We start from the raw sequence: 6,835 nt of genomic DNA on the forward strand, positions 1-6,835 counted from the left end.
GTTTCATGCATGTTCAGGACGAGAACAAGTTAACAATAATATATTAATTGATTGTTGGTTGCTTAAAGTCCAGTGGCAAATAGTTCATGCATATTCAGGACGAGAACAAATTAACAATAAATACAATAGGTAGGTTCTGTAATAGGGGCTTCCGGGCTTAAGGTCGGGAAAATGAGGGTATATTGGATAGGGACAGAATTTTTGCCTTCCAACAGGCCACCTACGGACCCCTCAAAGAGTTGTTGCAAATGTTCTTAACGTTCAAAGAGCGTGGCACTCTTTTCATGAGGCATCAGATTTAACGTCCTCATTCTGACCGGACGTGGCTGCAAACTTGATACGCCCCACTTTGGCAAGGGTTCTACTGCCGGTCGGAAGAAGACCTGTAGTGACCATATTTCTATTCCCCAGTCACCCTTTGGGACAGTAAAAAAAAAGAAAAAGTTACAGATATATTTCTCAAATCATTACAATAATTGACTCAAAGAGTCTAAAGGATGCCGTAGGTATTTACAGAGCATCAATTCAACACGGAGCATTAGCTCACACCGAACAGTAAGTAGATTGGTTCAAGATTTTCCTGGAAAAAAAACTGTTGGAATAAAAGAAAAATTGAAGGATGATAATGTTGGTTCAAAAGTTTTAAATGTATACATGAATCTAGCAAAACTATACTGCATATATTGTTTTAACAAGTGAAATATATTTTGGTCTCCTGTTTAGATTGCTGTGAAATGCCTGAATCTCTTATTGAAATTCAAACATTAAAAAAAAACAGAAATATGAACTACATGTATATAAATCTCACCTGGTCATTTGAAACATGGAATTTCCAATAAGCCTAATTTTGTGGCAGTTATTGCCCTTTGAACTTCAGCAAAAATGCTACTGAACATCTTTTGGTATCAAAATTATAATCCAGGTTTACACTAAAATAATATTTTTACAAAGATTAACTTTCAAGCGAAAGTACAATGTACAGAATTATTGCTCAGTGTGGTGCAAAAGTAAGAACCAGTTTAGAGGGAATTGACTACTTTGTGGCAGAAGGAAGTCGAACATTCACAACAGTATCCAATATTTTAGAAGAACTTGTGCAAATAGAGGTCTTGAATCTACAACAGAGCAAAGATGCAACATCGTTACTTTTACAGTGTAGACAGATTTAAAGGCAAGAATAGTAGATGAAATTAACTTAATGTGATAACTAAGAAGGACTCGGAAGGGGTTTTTATCTTGAATATATAGATATAGATAAATTGTAAACACCAATAATGTTCAGCAAAGTAAGATCTACAAATAAGTCAACATGACCAAAATGGTCAATTGACCTTATAAGGAGTCATTGCCCTTTTAACTTAAATTTAACAATTTTTCGTAAATTTTTGTAATCTTATACAAATGTCTTCCTCTGAAACAACTGAGACAAATTTAACCAAACCTGGCAACAATCAGTTTATGTATTAGACACACCCATGGGGGAGTTTTACCCGTTTGTTGTGTCCAATTTATGAAAGTTAATGACATCTTTGAGCTAAAGTATTTCTCTTCCGATTTCTTTTCAGTAAAAATAACACCATATAATTCAATTTTTCTGCTTCCAACGCGCTATTTTGTGTGTATAGATTTAGTTCCATCTTCACCAGGAATGCGCAAACCCCTAATATTTTGAAGGCATAAGTCACCAAAAATCCGAGTCAAGAGCTGTAAGAAAAACTAACCCGATATGAATTTATAAATACATGAAAGGTCCATACCTAAGGAAGTTGGAAACTAGTTTCTTAAATCATTTCTGAATTTATCAACGAGGAAATTTCAATTGGTTTCTAGATTGGGATAATTTGAATTTATTAGCAATATATTCCAGATTCAATATTTTTAACATTTCTTTTTTCATATCTTATCATCTTATCTGTCATAATACTTCCCTATACATACTGATATATTAAATTGTCTATTACAGACCAAAGATCCTGACTATATACTTCTCACAAGAAAATAAAGTAACAGTCTCACAGGAAAACTGATAGATTCAATCACAATAAGTATTCATGAAAATGGCGAAAGCACAGTCAATATAGTGTTCCGTTCGTTGTAAACTCAATATATTTTGTTAGACAATAAGATTAATACAGAGTGGGAAAGCTTTTAGAGCTTCTAGATCTTGCTGTGTGATTCCGTCCATTGTCTTGTGTTGCATTCTTAATTATAGGGATCTGGATAAAACAAGATTACACCAAAAAAGACCCCGTGTCAACACCAGGTCGGTCAACTGACAAATGGGATTGTATTTTGTTTACGCAGAGGACATCGTCAATAGTATTCATGACCTAGAAAGTAAGCAAATGCAAGCACATGAAGTACACGTAAACATTTGGCCATCACTTACAGTTTCTGAAAAACCTGACATTCATTTCAGCAATGAAGCACATGCAAGGAAGGCGACTACAAGTAATTCGTTTTAGCAATGAAGCCCATGATGAACAATGAACTATTTCTAATTGTAAGTTAAAAAAAAAAACGTGAATGACAAAAACAAATTTGTAGAATTAAAGTAAGGACAAGTAACATTTGATTTAATACTAGCAACCAGATCATATTATATATAATGAAACGTAATGAAAAAACATCATACTAGTATAATAAAATCATTTTAAAAGATAATAGTTTCACAATCATTCTTCAGTCGACATATTTATACTTGTACTTGTTTGGCTTTATAACTATTTTGATCTGAGCATCACTGATGAGTCTTACGAAACGCGCGTCTGGCGTATGAAATTTAAATCCTGGTACCTTTGATAGCTATTATAAGAACATATGGATTAATTAAAGACATGGCCTCTTTATCTGCACAGACACTGAATTAAGGGAATATACCAGAAACACACATTCACCAACTTAACAAGATCCTTCAAAGACGCAAGGTGATGCCCAATCCCAAGAAATTAGAATTAATTCTACAAATGCAACTTCACCCATGGCAGAGGAAACACCACTAGAGCAGACCGAAATTAATTATAAAAGCGTTGAAACAGTGTGCTTAGCTGTATCCTCACATCCTCCGTTGACTTTGATAAAGAAAAAATGATTTTGTACTTGTTATGCAGTTCTCGCGGAGTTGTATTTTAACCAAATATATGACACAATTTCTTTGAAATTTTGGCGGAACAATTGTCTATTGTTCCTGGCAAATATTGTTTTAATTTCTTCCTGCATAACTTTAGAAGGTCCTCTGCAGAAGCATGTTTTCCATACTCATTTGACAAGTTGTGATAAAATCCCAGCATAAATGCATCTACCGTAAGGAGGTTTACATTGGATTATGCTATAATGGCTTATATGTTCTCCGTCTTCTTTCGGTAGCTCCTGGATTGCTTTCCTCGTATGTTTACCACCTGAGGTGTCAATCTTAAGTTTATTTGGTTGGGTTAAATCGTCTATATCAATTGTCTCAACTGATTCACAGGTAGTTTAATTTCCTAGCAGTATGGTAAAGCAATCTTTTCTGTGTGTTAAATATTCTTTAATCTGATCAACGTGATCTTCGTCAATAGCACTTTTGTCATCTGATGAAACCATATTAAAAATATGAACTGATAAGCATTCATCTGTAATTTAGTTAATAATATAATCAACTAATTTTTTTTTTATTGCTACGTTGTTTATTCTTTTTCTATTTTATTAAAGTTTCATGCACATACGGTGTTGTGCTTTTCATGCTTACAAGTTATAGTAAAAGGAAGTTATGAATTTCATTTGCTATGACAAAGGTTTAAGCGTGGTACGGGGTTTATTGTGGCACAATATGAAGTCAAAAATTGAAAGCGAAAAGTAGCTTAAGTGGATAATAAATCCGAAAATATATCAGAACTATCCATGCCTTGTGCTTTTAAAATGCATTTACATCCACAATAATAATAAAATGTTTCGCTGAGCGCAGCCTGACACGACCATAGAGGCAAATTTGGACACAACATTCAAGTTGTAACTAGAAAATGAATCACTGGACTTGCAAACATCTGCTGGCCTTATTCACTCAATACCCTGCCTATGGATGGGATTACTTGCCATCAGAGTATAAAAATCAACCTTAATTTAATCTGAATAGTGATATAACGGAAAACGCAGTTTCCTCAGACAATAAAGTAAACATCAATGAAGAATGAATTGCCTCCGAAACAGATGACCATATTTTATTTCAGATTTGGTACAGGAAGAATGTCAAACAGAATTGACAGAAATGACAAAAGGAAAAATGCATCATGCCATTAAAGACATGACAAATGCAGTGTATAGTGTCTCTTCACCATAAACTCTGCACAATGTTCACAATATGCTGATGAATGTAGATTCAGTTCTTTAAGAACAAATTCCCAAGCTTTCTGGACTGCCCATAAAGACAAAATTCCTGGACAAAAACGCAAAGTAAGGAAAAATGTGGTACAGAAAAAAAACAAGTTAACAGAAACAAATGTACCTACCATAAAAGGAGTATTTGAAGCAGCAAGGTAAAGTACGGAATGTGGCTTGCATTATCAGAGTGAAAACACAGAATGTGTTTCTTCTAACATGCCTAATTTGAAAACTTGGAGGAGTACGAACAAGGTATGTTTAAAATATCAATTTCTTCTGGATACTTTCCTTTAAAGTGATTACATTTTCAGTGTAAAAGTTGAACTCTGCAGGACATGTTCATTAGGACAAATTAAAAAAGATTACAGTGTATTTTAACAGGTATCTGCATTATGATGCAGTAATACATTTTGAATGCTAATGAATTATAATTGTCTGGATGCTTCATATCTTGTATGCAGATTCCTTATAATACAGAGTTTCGGTCTGATATATGTCAATTGTCCTTCAACTCATATTCATGGTACATGAGCAATTTCGTTTCTTTGTGTGTGCCTTGGGTGTATATGCCTGTCTAACCTGATTGATGTGTCATAGATCTTTAAAAATGTTAAGATTCTGTAATGCCTTCAGTAAAATATTTTATCTCCAAGACTTTCAACATAAAATCGCTGGTCAATACAGCAACTAGACACTGACGTCGCATAATGTGACGACTCTAATACCAATCAAACAAATCATGTAGATTCTGACAATGAAAGTGATTAAAGATGAGATATTTTAAATAAAAAATCTAGGGCAGCACTAGATCAAAGAACACCTATTAATACAAATTGCAGTAGAGCTAGTACACACATTATGCCGAATAAGCGTTTCATTGTCCCGTGTTGTCATACGTCACTGTGTACTTGTGCATCGCGCACATACATGTACAGACGACACCCCACTTATAGCAAGAATTTTAACTGCCGATCGGAAAAAATACAACGTTGCTAATTATTTTCATTATTATTTAATTATGGTGGACCAAGGATATCACATCAGAAGTCTACTAAATCCCTGTCTCTTCTACGTATCCAAAACGCCATCAACTCGGTCCCCTCAGACGTCTTCTTTTCGGAGGTCGCAGCATAGAGACTTGATAACAATTGGTGATTGCATATTAATTGCTTTTCAAGCTTTTGTATGTACATAGATACACCATAATCTTTTGTCTTTCATAATAAAAGGAAATATACATACTCATTGTTCAGGGTTGCACTAAAGAACCTGTTTTAGTGGAAATAAGGTGTATACCAAGACAGACAGTCGTAAGCATTACAACAATTGGTCCTTTTAATCAACAATACAGGGAATGATATTGGTACAGTCATTGAGAGGTGTGATGAATAGTTGTAAACAAAAGTTTTCAAAAGAATGTCTGGGCAGTACTTTGAATCAGAAGAGTCCAGATCCATATATTAATGTTTCTGAGGATTATTATGATCCAACAAAAACTCAGAACATTCCTCTTTTAAAATAATAAAGAAGATTTTGAAAATCGGTTAGTTATTTTGAGAAAAAAAAATTGTACCAATTAATCCCCCTTGATCGATTGCTAGATATTCACGCTTACCCGACTTGATTTGTGTTCACTGCACCTTTTAAAGTGAATTATTTTTCTGGTCAATACACAAGAATTCTTAAGAAATTAAATGTTTGATGAACAGTAGTTAACAAAAATATATGTAGAACTATATCTATTTCTATAATTTGTCAGTGTAGTAAATGCTGTCTCCTACTTATCATGATCTTATTCATATATACTATGTATTGGGTTTCACAAAATCTAAAAATAATTATTTCCACCCTGATAGAAATGGTACCATGTAGAATACTCATATACTTGGTATGGTTATAATAATGTGGCGTTCTATTCGTGATAGGACTATTGTCCCCTGAAATGACCCGACTTCGAGCTTTAAAGGACGTATCAATGTTTAAGGCTCTACACTGTTACCTCTACCTTTGGATGTTAATTAATGAGTCTAAATTATGTCAAATCCCTATTTAACATCGTATATGTTGTTCAAAATATTTTTGCCCCCAAGAAGTAATTTTGTCGTTGCTAGTATTCAAGCGGTGCGTCTAAACACTAGTGCACTAAGGACTTATAATATGCCACTAAGGACTAGATGGGGTGCTGTAACATGTAATTTCTTTTCATATTATGGTAGATATTGATATTTAATGCATAAAATTCAAATTTTATAGAAAAATAATCACAAATAAATTAGTAATTAAGCATTGTTTAGGCACGTGCTTGCTTTTCTTTGATATGCCGAAAATCAGTGAACCGATTGCCACGTGCCATATAATATAACAACTGAATAAACAATCATAATCTTTTTATTTTAAGTACTTAACAATTGTTTCGAAAAGATTAATGCTTAATATTTTATAATGAAATGTGTTGTTCTTATTTACAATGATTAAAAGG

Source organism: Mytilus californianus, unplaced genomic scaffold, assembly GCF_021869535.1.
Source record: "Mytilus californianus isolate M0D057914Y unplaced genomic scaffold, xbMytCali1.0.p SCAF_27, whole genome shotgun sequence".
Lineage (NCBI taxonomy): Eukaryota > Metazoa > Mollusca > Bivalvia > Mytilida > Mytilidae > Mytilus > Mytilus californianus.